Source organism: Palaemon carinicauda, chromosome 35 (assembly GCF_036898095.1).
Source record: "Palaemon carinicauda isolate YSFRI2023 chromosome 35, ASM3689809v2, whole genome shotgun sequence".
In the NCBI taxonomy this organism is placed as follows: domain Eukaryota; kingdom Metazoa; phylum Arthropoda; class Malacostraca; order Decapoda; family Palaemonidae; genus Palaemon; species Palaemon carinicauda.
This window is the reverse complement of record NC_090759.1, coordinates 49111697-49126448: the sequence shown is the minus strand read 5'-3', so window position 1 is coordinate 49126448 and position 14752 is coordinate 49111697. Positions and strand designations below refer to the sequence as shown.

The 14752-nt window shown below is 42.4% G+C and overlaps 1 protein-coding gene across 5 annotated transcripts in view; it reads left to right on the top strand.

Annotated features, from left to right (window-relative positions):
• Nucleotides 1–14752, top strand: part of LOC137627723 (mitochondrial 2-oxodicarboxylate carrier) — a 270316-nt gene that overhangs the window by 241743 nt on the left and 13821 nt on the right. The gene's annotated exons all lie outside the window — the stretch shown is intronic.

The window sequence follows — 14752 nt, the reverse complement described above, 5'->3', positions numbered from 1 at the left end:
CGAACACTAAATCTTGGGTCACAAGACAATTCTTTACTGAGTGGATAAACGAAGTGTTTGCCCCCCAGGTTAAGGCTTACCTCATTGAAAAGAGCTTGCCAATGAAATGTCTTCTGGTTATGGACAATGCTCCTGCACATCCTCCAGGTCTCGAGGATGACTTGAAAGAAGAATACAGCTTTATCAAAATCAAATTCTTGCCCCCCAATACTACTCCCATACTCCAGCCCATGGACCAACAGGTCATTTCAAACTTCAAAAAACTCTATACCAAGGCCCTTTTCAGAAAGTGTTTTGAAGTGACCAGTGACACGAAGTTGACCCTAAAGGAATTCTGGAAGGAACACTTCAGCATCCTCAACTCTGTTAACATGATTGACCAAGCTTGGCGAGGTGTGACCTATAGGACATTGAACTCTGCCTGGCGTAAGCTGTGGCCATCATGTGTCACAGAGAGGGAGTTTGAAGGTTTCCAACCAGAGGCGGGTCCAAGCACTGCTACCCCTGTAATTTCTGATGACACTGATGTCGTTGAGGAAATTGTTGTCATGGGCAGGAGTTTGGGGCTTGAGGTCGACAAGGATGATATTGATGAGCTTGTAGAAAGCCATTCTACCGAGTTGACTGTGGAGGAATTGTTGCACCTGCAACAACAACAGCAGCAGGATCTGATTGTGGAGCAGGAATCTTCAGAAGAGGATGAGGTAAGGGAGGATGTTCCAAGTTCTCTCATCAATGAAATTTGTTCCAAGTGGGCAGATGTGCAGGCTTTTGCTGAAAAATACCACCCAGAAATTGCAGTAGCAAACCGGGCAGTGCATATGTTTAATGATAGTGTCATGTATCATTTTCGAAGAATACTGCAGAGGAGGAAGAAACAATTAACAATAGACCAGTTTTTCACAAAAGAAAAGAAAGCTGCTACATCAAAGCCTGTTTCTCCTCCAAAGAAGAGACAAAGAAGAGAAGAAACCCCTGAAATAGATCTGCCCACCCTTTCATTGGAGAGAGAAACAACTCCTGAAGGAGAACTACCCCGCCACATCATGGAAGGGGACTCTCCTTCCAAGCAGTAACCTCCCCCTTCCATCCTCTCCACATCCATCCCTGTATGCCATCGAACCGCTGCTCAAAGGTATGTTCACTACAGTACAGAAAATGGTTTAAAATTGTTTTATTTTAGTACAGTAAATGGTTTAAAATTGTTTTATAGGATTTTCTGACCAATTTCATACACATTTAGATAATTATTGTTGTTTAGGTACACGTTTTATTAATATTTTGGGCCTGTTCGAGTGCTTGGGAACGGAATAGAATATATACCATTATTTCTTATGGGGAAAAAAAATTCGGTACTCGAACAAATCGGAGGTCGAACACGGATCTCGAACGGATTATGGTCGAGTACCGAGGTATCACTGTAGTGGCCTCCCCAGTAAACGGCTTAAACTTACGGCCTTGAGTTGGGATCGATCTGCTATGCAAATGCTAGGCAAACATGTTACCACTGTACTAACCAGGATTTTAAAGCTCAAAGTCCATAAAAATCCATATGATACTAAAGCATCTGAAGAAAATGTAACTAACAGTATACTCTGAAGAAATAAATCTATCTCCAGTTATAGGCATAACAGGTAAAATTTCTTGCAGCCACAATGATTGCTTCTTTCTTGAATTTCATGAGATTGAAAATAGAAGACCCAGGCATAGTGCCAACAGGATTAGTTATTCTTATAGAAGAACACAGTGATAGTCCTTTCCAAGAGGTTCTAGTACAGGGAAAGCTTTATCACATTCATCATGTGGGAAAATCTTCACCCCAATCCTTGGGTCTTATTTGTGATAGAAAAAAAAGTTATCTGATTCCTCCATCATCTAATCCTGCATTGATAATGAAACCCATTCCTTTTCAAGTTTTATAAATACTGTAATTCAGCCAAAGCTCATCTTTTGAAATTAGAGAGTACAAAACTAATACAGAAGAATGTGATAAAGAAGGTTTAAGACCCCACCCAAGGGATTATATCAGATTGTTACTAATACCAAAGGCATTGATGGTTGGAAGCCAGTTTTAAATATCTTGATTCTTAACAGATATACAGTTCTCACCAAGTTTTTCATGGAAATTCCTTCAACAGTCTCAGGAGCACTAAAGGAAATTAGATGTTTTTGTTAGATGAGACAGACTTTCTTTAACATTCCTATTCTCTTGAATCAATAACATAGATCAAAGATTTATTATTATAAATTTCTATGTTTCAGTCTCAGGACGGCTTCTCAAGTGTTCACTATGATGATGGCTCCTGTATCAAAATGGAAAAGGTACCTGAAAAAACTGTAATTCCTCACTTCATAGGGAATGAGAAAACTATAATTCCTCACTTCATGGAGCATGAGAAAATTATAATGCCTCACACCATGAGGCATGAGAAAACTCTACCTCCAAGATTGGATAATTTTGAATACATTTTTAGAAAAGATTCAGGTTCAGCAAATTTGGTTACTCAGGTCATCATCATATCATATCGAGACAATGATGAACCCAGAGGAAGGTGGTGTCGTTTGCCTCTCTCAGGTCTTGTTCTGAGCAATGAGAGCCCAGTGGCACCATCAGAGGATGTTCCATTGTTTGTGGTGCTTCCTACGTGAGCATTCAGGGTTAGTGGCTAATCCTCATTTGTGACAGTTATCTCCAGTTTTGCCCACTTTTACCCTTCCTCTGTTTAGGGTTACCCCAGTCCTTCCTGGTGAGGGTTGTTCCGCTGAGCAGGCCTTCATTTGGACTGGGCAGCGCCTCATTGGATGGCCATCGGTTACTTTCCCGCCACTTGTTTAGCCTATCGAGACAATGATGAACCCAGAGAAAGGTGGTGTCGTTTGCCTCTCTCAGGTCTTGTTCTGAGCAATGAAAGCCCAGTGGCACCATCAGAGGATGTTCCATTGTTTGTGGTGCTTCCTACGTGAGCATTCAGGGTTAGTGGCTAATCCTCATTTGTGACAGTTATCTCCAGTTTTGCCCACTTTTACCCTTCCTCTTGTTTAGGGTTACCCCAGTCCTTCCTGGTGAGGGTTGTTCCGCTGAGCAGGCCTTCATTTGGACTGGGCAACGCCTCATTGGATGGCCATCGGTTACTTTCCCGCCACTTGTTTAGCCTGTGAGCAGCTGCCCAGAAGGGTTCTAGTCCATCCACTGTTGCAATGCTTTTGTGGGATTTGTCTTCGCCTTACTTCCTGATGATTGGGGAGTGAATGCTTAGGGTCATTAATTGTTTATTATTCAGATTATTTGGAAGGTTGGAAGTCCTGGTCAATATAAATAAGTCTCTTTTGGTTCCACCTCATATTTGGGGATGATAATAGAAACTGTTCCTTTTTGGTCTTTTCTGTTCAATAAAAACGATTTAGTCTTTCATACTTTTGTGAAAGAAGTTATAACTGATATAAACATTGTCGGTTACTATGTGGATGAGGTTACTTGGCACCATGATATTTGTAAAGTTCGTTTCGAAGGGCCACCTAAAAATGATGGATATCCACTTTTGTCTCAATCATCTTTAGAGGAAAATATCCGATCTGGACACAACTTGTATTCTAATGATGCAGAACCCACTACAACTGGAAAAAATAATGTAACAGTCCATGTTCAGGGAATATTGTTGGCGGTAAGGTTTTCAGACATATCTTTTTTTTTTTTTTCCCATGCCTGCAACTGTGTCAGGAGATGGTCTAAGGAAATATCAACACTACATATCAAATGCATGCAACTCTTGATGATACTCAAAGTCTTTCAGCTAAGGAGTCTTTGCCTAAGGGGGAAATTTTTTTCAGACAGCTGGCTTACATTCAGAAAAGGGAAACCAGGTTGGACTCCCTGGTTTTGAATTGCAGAAGTGCTCTTGGATGATGTTGAGAGGAATAAGTGTTTTGTCACAGTTTATTCCATGGCTGTTGAACATAGCTGATCAGTTAAGCGAGAAACAACAGATGCTACCCAATGAATAGTCTCTGCATCCTTTAATGTGTCAAAAGATTTTTATTTGATGGGGAAGACCAAACATGTCCTTTTTCAACAAGAATATAGAAATGTTTTGCTCCTCAGTACCAGATCCATTAGCTAGAAGGTAAAAGCTGTTACATGACTGGTTTATCTGGATATATATACACTTCCTTTTTTCAATATTTAACTTAGCCGGTGATTATATAGCTGCAACTCTGTTGCTCGACAGACAACTCTACGGAAAAAACTCGCCAGCGATCGCTACACAGGTTGCGGGTGTGCCCAACAGCGCCATCTGTCGACCAGATACCCAGCTCTCAATGTAAACAAAGACTCAATTTTCTCTCTGTCGAGGTGTCGACAAGACGTACTTTACTCGCTGTTGCTAAACTGGAGTTTTTCACATCTATTTGGTGAAGTACTATATTCTAGTTTTGAGCTTTCGCTATGCAGGTGTTTTATCTTCATCTTAAATCTTGAACTCGTTTTGGATAGATTTAATTATGGTGACAAAGAGAGTATGGACTTTCTTTCACTTTTAAATGGCCGACCCTTCCCTTAGACGGAAGTGTGTTTAGGCTTTTAGTAAATATCTCTCCGCCTTTATTAGGCCTCTTTGATTAACTTTCCATTTATTATAAACATATAAAAAATAAATTTTAATGTTTTGTTTATATGCGACCTTCCTGAGAGTAGGCGGTCCTAACTTGGAAACCGAAGTTAATCAACGTTGAGCCCTTTATATCGTAATTAGCTTTTAAAGAGCTAAGGATTTAAAATTTTTAAATGTAATATTTTATGAAAGAATTTCTTTGATAGTCTTCGTACTGTTTTCAAAGATGAACTAACGTTTAGTTTTTTTATGCTACGCAGTTGTTGACGTTCAGGACGTTCAACATGCGCTCTATCGTTACGATAGAGAGAGAGTGTATCACGGTTTCACTTTGCAGTAAGAGTAAATCGATTCTGACGTTTTGTTCATTCTTTCTTAGCTTAAATGTTTTAAATTCTATTTTAAAGGAACTTTTTATTTGAAAAACCTTTCAGTTTTTTCCTTTAGTCAAATAACATGTTTTTTTTTGACGAAATATAATTGGGCTCTTCTCTTAGGTGCGAAATCAAGAGAGAAAGAGAGAGAGAGATAGAGACGGAGGGAGAGAGAGGAGAGAAAACGTTCCGTTCAAGCGGGTAACGTTGTTCTCGAGTTACTCTCGTCCCTAGTCGCTGTACGGGGAGGAAGGATAAAACGTTTTTAGTTTTTTATTCTCGTCCCCAGGCTATGTGCGGTGAGAGATTGAAAACGTAGTTTATATGAACTAGTGTTTAGTCTCTTTCCCAGCCACTGATTTTATCTTAAAATATGTTTTCTGTTTTATGCATTATACGACTGATTTCGCAATTACTACCTTTTAATGAAGGGTAGAATTGCGTGTTTCAGGTAGAAATCAGTAAAAGTTTCGATTTCAGTGAAATAAGTGCAAAACAGAAAATCGAAATGATAAAGTGATATGCGCAAAGTGTTACAGTGTTGCGTCCGAGGGTTCGTCTGTTCGTGCCTGTCGTTCACCTAGTCCGGGACCTCATTTCATGCTCCCAAGCCCAGGGGAGAAGTAATGTCGAACGACTTATGGGTTCGAGAGGCCTTGATCAACGAGCAGACGTTTCCCTCTATGGTATCGGGTGTATCTTACCAAGATCTCCCCTACCATAAGACGAGAGAGACGTTTTTTCTCCTCGTCATCCGAAGGCTTTTCGCATAAGAAACCTGTCACAAGGTTTCGAAGCCCTTAAGCGAAAGTCAGTCCTTTCAGGACAGGTCCAGCGTCCTGGTTACAGCCATTAGGACAGCTCTGACCCTATGCAGTCATCGGATAACTGCTCGCCGCCTAACAAAAGCGTAACACAGACTCCGAGAGTCTTTTTTGTTGGCAAAGTGTTGCGGTCACAGACGTTACCCTCGTCTCTTACCACAACCATTTCCGTTGATCCTTAATGGGTTGTATGGCAAGACATGCAGAATATGCTTGCCTCCCTTATGGAAGACTATTCTGCCGATTAGTCCGTTGAGTCTAGCCGTTTATCTCATCGATATCCTGGCTTTCAGCCAACCTAACGTTCCTTTGTGCTTACTGTTGACGTTGGCGTAGCTAAGTCACGTCAGTCAGGTTGTTTAGAACCACACTCGATGCGGTCTCGTGTGGATTTTCAGCCGCATTTGGACGTTAGGCCACTTGCTGATGCTCCTGTTGACGTTCAAGACGTTCGCTAACAATCGGAGTTGACTTGTTTTGACGCTGTGCGTCAACCTCCGCATTCTAGAGTTGTTTTGACTGCTCAGTCTAGGCAGTCAAAGCAGTCTCGAGTGGACGCTGTGCGTCCTCACGCACCTGTTGTGGTTGACAGTTCAGTTGTTGACAGTTCACAGACTGTCAAGCAGTTACATGACGATGCGTTCTGGTCCGCTACTAATACACCAGTGAGTGTGGACTCTGCTTGTAAAGCATTGCCACCACGGTAGGTCTCTCCCTTGCTTGAGACTCAGCTTTTATCGGACAAGGTTCCTGTAGATGAGGAAGTTGCTGTTCCCCCTCCTACTGATATTCCCTTGAGGACTCTGTCAGATGGAGAGGAGCCTAAAGCTGCTTAGCCCCCTATGGACTTTAATTAAATCATGATGATTTTTTTTAAGGATCTTTGTCCGGATCTTTTTGTAACTGCTGCTCCTCGTTCGCCTAAACGTCAGAGCTTACACTAGGCCTAGCTACTTCGAAGCCGTTGTTTTTAAGCTAGTGCTCTTTCGCTCTCCTAGAGAGCTTTACGTTGGCTAGGCGACTGGTTTTTCACCAGGAGGAGTTTGGGGGATACAGCCTTTGCTTTCCCTTCTTTTAAACTGGTTTATAGAGCGAGAGTCTGACATGACACGAGAGAAGTTCTCGGCTTGGGAGTTCATGCCTCTGCCCAGATAGACTTCTCAATTCTCGTAGACTCTCCCTGGCGCCTGGCCAGGAGACGTTCCAAGTTTTTTACAAGTCAACTTCACAGCTGTTTTCGAGCCTTTGAAGTTTTGCTGTACAATTATGTCATGCATAACAAGGCTTTCAGGGATGGTAAGCGGTACCGCCTCAGTCGCTAACCCCGTCTGTTGCCACACCTGCTCCCGTAGACCCTAAATGGGCTTTGCTGCAAGACATGCAGTCCAAGCTTGCGTCCTTGATAGAGGACTTTAATGCGGAGAAGGTTGCTACCGAACCTTCTGGCCAACAACCTTCCAACCGGTCGGTTGTGCGCCCTGTTGACGCTGAGGTATCCTACTCGCGTCTGCCAGTTGAGGTGGTTCCTCCACCGATGCGACCCAGTGTGGGTTGCCAGCCGCACGTTGACGTTAAGCGACGCTCGGAGGTGGTTGTTGACGTTCAGGACGTTCAACAACCAGCAGAGGTGACTTGTTTTGACGCAGTGCGTCAACCTCAGCAACCCGGTAGGGTGTTGACTGCACAACCCAGACAGTCTAGACAGTCTCGGGTTGACGCTGTGCTTCCTCGCGCACCCATGGTTGTTGACAGTTCACAGACTGTGCAGCAGTTCCATGATGTTGCGTCCGGCTCCGTCACGCATGCACCAGTGCGATCGGATTCAGCGAGCTAGACGTTGCCCACTCCGTTGCCGTTTCCTCATCAGTTTTCGGATGAGGAACCCTCTGATGAGGACGTTGCTGAAAAACAAGACGATCAGCCCCCAGAATAGATCAAGCCCTGCTATCCATCCAGAAGATGCTGAAGAAGGAACGCTGCTCAGTCAGGCTGTGGATGAGTCTGGTAGGGACGCTGTCATCCGTGGAACAATTTGTGTCACTAGGAAGACTACACCTCCGTCCTCTTCAATACCATCTAGCTTTTCACTGGAAAAAGGACAAGACGCTAGAAGCGGTCTCGATCCCGGTTTCCGAAAAGATAAAGTCTTGTCTGACTTGGTGGAAGGACAATATCAACCTAAGAGAAGGTCTTCCCCTGGCTGTTCAGACTCCCAACCACGTTCTCTTCTCGGACGCATCGGACGTGGGCTGGGGCGCGACACTAGACGGTCGGGAATGCTCAGGACTGTGGAACTCGAGTCAGAGGAGCATGCATTTCAACTGCAAGGAGCTGTTGGCAGTACATCTGGCCTTGAAAAGCTTCAAGTCTCTCCTTCGAGGCAAAGTGGTGGAAGTTAACTCGGACATCACCACGGCCTTGGCGTACATCTCCAAACAAGGAGGTACCCACTCACTGACGTTGTACGAGATCGCAAGGGACCTGCTCATCTGGTCAAAAGGTCAAGACATCTCCCTAGTAACGAGGTTCATCCAAGGCGACTTGAACGTCATAGCAGATTGTCTCAGTCGGAAAGGGCAAGTAATTCCAACCGAATGGACACTCCACAAGGATGTGTGCAAGAGACTTTGGGCCACTTGGGGTAAAACCATCCATAGATCTCTTTGCAACCTCGCTGACCAAGAGGCTTCCAATCTATTGCTCTCCAGTCCCAGACCCAGCAGCAATACATATAGATGCTTTCCTCCTAGATTGGTCACATCTGGATCTCTACGCATTCCCACCGTTCAAGATTGTCAACAAGGTACTGCAGAAGTTCGCCTCTCACGAAGGGACAAGGTTGACGTTAGTTGCTTCCCTCTGGCCCGCGAGAGAATGGTTCACCGAGATACTTCGATGGTTAGTAGACGTTCCCAGTAGTCTTCCTCTAAGGGTAGACCTTCTACGTCAGCCACACGTAAAGAAGGTACTCCAAAGCATCCACGCTCTTCGTCTGACTGCCTTCAGACTATCGAAAGACTCTCGAGAGCTAGAGGCTTTTCGAAGGAAGCAGCCAGTGCGATTGCTAGAGCAAGGAGAGCGTCTTCCATTAGAGTCTACCAATCGAAGTGGGAAGTCTTCCGAGACTGGTGCAAGTCAGTTTCTGTATCCTCGACCAGTACCTCTGTAGCTCAAATAGCTGTTTTTCTCTTATACCTGAGAAAAGGACGATCCCTTTCAGCTCCCACTATCAAGGGCTACAGAAGCATGTTGGCATCGGTCTTCCGGCATAGAGGCTTAGATCTTTCCAAACATAAAGATCTGCAAGACCTCCTTAAGTCTTTTGAGACCACCAAGGAGCGTCGTTTGGCTGCCCCTGGATGGAATTTAGGCGTGGTACTAAGATTCTTCATGTCAGACAGGTTGGAGCCGTTACAATCAGCCTCCCTGAAAGATCTCACTCTTAAGACTCTTTTCCTGGTATGCTTAGCCTCGGCTAAAAGAGTCAGTGAGATTCATGCCTTCAGCAAGAACATCGGATTTTCGTCAGAAAAAGCCACTTGTTCGCTACAACTTGGTTTTCTAGCCAAAAATGAGCTGCCTTCTCGGCCTTGGCCTAAATCTTTCGATATCCCCAGCTTATCGGAGATCGTAGGCAATGAACTAGAAAGAGTCTTATGCCCTGTTAGAGCTCTTAAGTTCTATTTAAAGCGTACTAAACCTTTACAAGGCCAATCTGAAGCTTTATGGTGTTCAGTTAAGAAACCATCCTTGCCTATGTCAAAGAATGCTTGGTCAGACTTTATCAGATTGTTAATACGAGAAGCTCATTCACATCTGAGTGAGGAAGACCGAACTTTGCTTAAGGTGAAGACGCACGAAGTTAGAGCTGTAACAACTTCCGTGGCCTTTAAGCAAAATAAATCTCTGCAAAGTATAATGGACGCAACCTATTGGAGAAGCAAGTCAGTGTTCGCGTCATTTTACTTGAAAGATGTCCAGTCTCTTTACAAGAACTGCTACACACTGGGACCATTCGTAGCAGCGAGTGCAGTAGTGGGTGAGGGCTCAACCACTACAATTCCCTAATTCCTTATCCTTTTAATCTGTCTCTTGAAATGTTGTTTTTTTATGGGTTGTCCGGAAGGCTAAGAAGCCTTTCGCATCCTGGTTGATTTGGCGGGTGGTCAAAGTCATTTCTTGAGAGCGCCTAGATTAGGGGTTTGATGAGGTCCTGTTGTATGGGTTGCAACCCTTGATACTTCAGATCCTAGGGGTCGATCAGCATCTTAAGAGGATCGCGAGGCTCCGTAAGGAAGACGTACTTAAAAGGCAGAGTAATTGTTCAAGTCGACTTCCTTACCAGGTACCTATTTATTTTGTTTTTGTTATTTTGATAACTTCTAAAATGAAATAAAAAACTCTTAGCTCATAAAAGTGTAAACATATATTACTGGTCTCTACCCACCATCCTGGGTGTGAATCAGCTATATAATCACCGGCTAAGTTAAATATTGAAAAATGTTATTTTGATTATAAAATAAATTTTTGAATATACTTACCCGGTGATTATAAATTAAATGACCCTCCCTTCCTCCCCAATAGAGACGCAGTGGGACGAGGAGAAAATTGAGTCTTTGTTTACATTGAGAGCTGGGTATCTGGTCGACAGATGGCGCTGTTGGGCACACCCGCAACCTGTGTAGCGATCGCTGGCGAGTTTTTTCCGTAGAGTTGTCTGTCGAGCAACAGAGTTGCAGCTATATAATCACCGGGTAAGTATATTCAAAAATTTATTTTATAATCAAAATAAAATTTTTCTCAATTCTTTGGGTGGTGATAGCCAAGTTCAAGGTACCGTAAAGGAGTAGGATGACTCTGAGCCTGAGACCAGAAGGTTTATAGATCTGTGGCCTCTGTTGTCTGGGTGTCCAAGGAGATTGTCATACAAGACCAATATTCTGAGACAACCGATTTCCAGAGAATTTCCTTCAAACCTCAGTACATTACAATTAACTATATGATAACTGCTCACAGTATTTTTAGAGAGAGAAAAAGTTTGTCTAGACCCTCTAGAAGGATCTAAATTGCCTATTTTAGGATTTAAGAAACTTTCTGATAATAATTTGTATCAAAGACAATGAAATATATACTTTGATTAGTGCATGTCAAGAAGTGTTTCAATAACAAATGTTGCTTTGGATAATGTTAAGTTTTAAAGTTAATTATTTTATGAAAATAAATTGTGTATTGCAGTTATTAAGGGATATGGGTAGATGTCCAATACTTTTCTCAGCATCTAGGATTAAATTTATCCATGTTAGGTAGTATTTGGGATATTTTAAGTTTGTTTGTTATTGAGAATTTTTCGGTTGACAAGACAGCTCATTGGAATCTAAATGTAGGATAGTTTTGAACTTTTCATAGCTTTCATAGCTAAAGTCCTTTTTCTTTTCTTTAGCTTCAGTTAAATGTATCAGTGAAGTACAAATTTTCTCCTATAATGTCAGTATTGGAGGAGAGAATTATTTTGTCTCCTACCTTCTTTCAAAGTTGATAATTATATCAAGACAAAATGTTTGTCTCAATTTTTTCACATCAATTATTTGGAGAAGGAAGTCGATAATACATGAGTAAATAAAGTTCTATGCCTCCGTGCTGTAAATTTTATTTGTAAAAATACTGTACTGGAAAATTTGATGAAAAAGTTACTTAATTTGTACTGTGTGGTTACAATTTCAAACTATTTATTTTCCAAGAATGCTACAGTATTTCCTTTCTTTTGTAAGATTTTAGTGATATGAGCTCACAGAGAATTAGATTCAAGTCAATTGAGGGGCCTGAAAGTTTATAATTCATGATATTAGAAGCAAAGTTACTTTTCTTAATTTTTTTTTTATAAATCTTTCTTTGGAAAGAGTTTTGGAAGCATCCCTGTGGTATACTCAGTCTGTTTTTACCAAGTATTACAGTATTTGAAAGAAGCCAGACTTTCTTATAAAAATCTGTGGACATTGGATGCTGTGGCAGTTGCAGGTGAGTTTGTAAAAGGAAGGTTTTTCCTTTTGATGAGAAAATTTAAAATATCTTTCAAGTTATATTACAGTATTAATTTCTTTTATGTGACATTTCAGTGATGGGTAATCTAGTAAGAAAATTTCCAGGTTAAGTGTTGAAAGTGTATCGGAGAGGTTTCTTAGATTTTAAATTCCTTTGTATTATTACTAAGATTTAGCTCCTTGTAGTTATTTAGCATTATATTCTCCAAAGTAGATGTATGAGTTATTACACTTTCCTTAGTTTACGGTGATTAACCATCAATCTAGTACCAAGTAAAGGCAAGTTTGGTAATTTAAGTACTGTACATAGTTAGGCTAGGACATTAGATTTCCTATATCTTTACTTTACTATCCCACATCCATCTTAGTGTGGAAGTCAAAAAATGTGAACGTCAGGGGAGGTTCATGGAAATAAACAAAACTTCTATGATAAAATTTTGTATTTTTTTACTCGATGTTCATATACATGCCTCCCCAAGGAGTAGTAATGTCAAGAGGCTATTGAACTAATTTTGACTTTGGGATATGAGAACCCATGCAGTAATAGTGCTATACACCTCCATATAATCTTAACCCTTTTACCCCCAAAGGACGTACTGGTACGTTTCACAAAAGCCATCCCTTTACCCCCATGGACGTACCGGTACGTCCTTGCAAAAAGATGCTATACAAATTTTTTTTTTTCATATTTTTGATAATATTTTGGAGAAAATTCAGGCATTTTCCAAGAGAATGAGACCAACCTGACCTCTCTATGACAAAAATTAAGGCTGTTAGAGCAATTTAAAAAAAAATATACTGCAAAATGTACTGGGAAAAAAATAACCCCCTGGGGGTTAAGGGTTGTAAATTTCCAAATAGCCTGGGGGTAAAAGGGTTAACACTATACTAGAGGGGCAGGGCTATTACAACGAAAGAGAACTGGATATTCTTAAGTTTAAGGGTAGACATCGACTTTTAACCAGCTTCAAGAGAGGAGCAATATGAACATCAGAAGAGTATAAAGATAAGCGAGTTTATTATTAAAATTCTGTTCCTGTAATTTTCCAGATTCCTCCGTGGCAGCTTATCTATAACATATCACATCTCAAAACAACTTGGTGGTACTTTAAAAGAAATTATTGGCCATCATATTTTTTCATAATAACATTAAAAACAAGATAAAAAAGTAGTGCATTTATTTATAAGATTCTAAAGAGAAAGCTTTTGATACAATATAATTATTTATGATATTTTAAACTTTTTTTAGTATAAATCTTGTCCATTGAAACAGATCACTGTAATAATAATGACTTAAACAGAACCTGAGAAAAAAATAATTTTTCAATATTAATCTTACCCGATGATCATGTAGCTGTCAACTCCGTTGCCCGACAGAAATCTAAGGTCGGGATACGCCAGCGATCGCTATACAGGTGGGGGTGTACACAACAGCGCCATCTGTGAGCAGGTACTCAAGTACTTCTTGTCAACAAGCACTCAATTTTTCCTCTGTCGTGCCACCGGCAAGACCTACTTGGATTAGCTGTTGATTCTGGAGTTGTTTTTCACGATTTTGGTGATGTATTCGCTCTAGATTTTAGCCTTCGCTATTCAGGAATCTTTATCATTAGCTTAGCAAGCTTTTTTATTTATTTTGGATTAATTGTTAACGAACTTTGCTAGATTTTGGAATTCCCCCTTGACTATTTCTACAATTCAAGATGTCTGACCAGTCTCAAGTCCCTAAGTACAGGCAGTGTAGTGTTAGGGCTTGTACTAGGCGTCTTCCGAAGGCCTCCATAGATCCTCACACCGTTTGTTCCAATTGTAGGGGTAAATCCTGTCAATTGGAAGATCGATGTGAGGAATGCGCTGGAGTTCTTCTCGCTCTTTTGATTTTTCCTCTCCCCATGCCCCTCAACCTATTCCTTCCCCTGTAGTGGTGACTCCCGACCCTGCTACTAGTGCTCAGCCCTCCATGGCGGATATGATGCGTGCCATTCAGGCTCTTGGTGACAGAGTGGAGTCATTGGCTAATGACCGTAATCAGCTTTTGGCAGATGTCAAAGAGCTGAAAGCGCAAAGTGCAGTGGGAAGTGTTGTGAGTGCAAGTGAAGTGAAAAGTGTCAGTGTCAGTGTTGCGCATGAGGGTACATCTGTTCGTGCCAGTCGTCCTCCCAGTCCGGGACCTCTTGCAAGCTCCCAAGCCCAGGGGAGAAGCAATGTCGAAGGACCAAAGGGTTCGGCAGGCCTTGATCAGCGTACGGATGTACCCTCAGTGGTTGCGGACGTATCTGTCAGAGATCGTCCCATCCACAAACAGACGAATGAGCCCTTTCATTCCTCGTCTGTGGAAGAAGTTTCAAGGAGGAAACGTTGGACCAAGGTCTCACGACCTCTCAAGCGTAAGGTCCCTTCCGAGCGAGTCCAACGGCCCAGGTGTAGCCACTGGGTCAGTTCGGACTCGCCGCAGTCTTCCGAAGACTGCACACCTCCCAAGAGAGGTAGAGTGGTTCCGCAGCAGGCAACTACTCCGTCTGTTGCCGCACCAACCACAGTAGATCCTAAGTGGTCCATGCTGCAGACTATGCAGTCTCAGCTTGCTTCCTTTATGCAGGAGTATCGTGCTGAGAAGGTTGACACGGCACCAGTTAACCTACAACCTGCCACGGTTGTGCGCTCAGCAGATACTGTGGCTGCCTGCTCCCACACTCCACCTGTGAGAGCTCCACCTCCGATGCGCAGTCCACCCTGCCAAACGCATGTTCATGCTGCACCCTCCGTTGACATGCGTGAGCTACCGCATCAGCAGTGGGAAGGTGCTGTAGAGCTGCCGTGTTTTGACACAATGCGGCATGCTCCGCAACCCATGCGGCATGCTCCGCATCCCATACGGCATGCTCCGCAACCCACGGCAGTCCCTC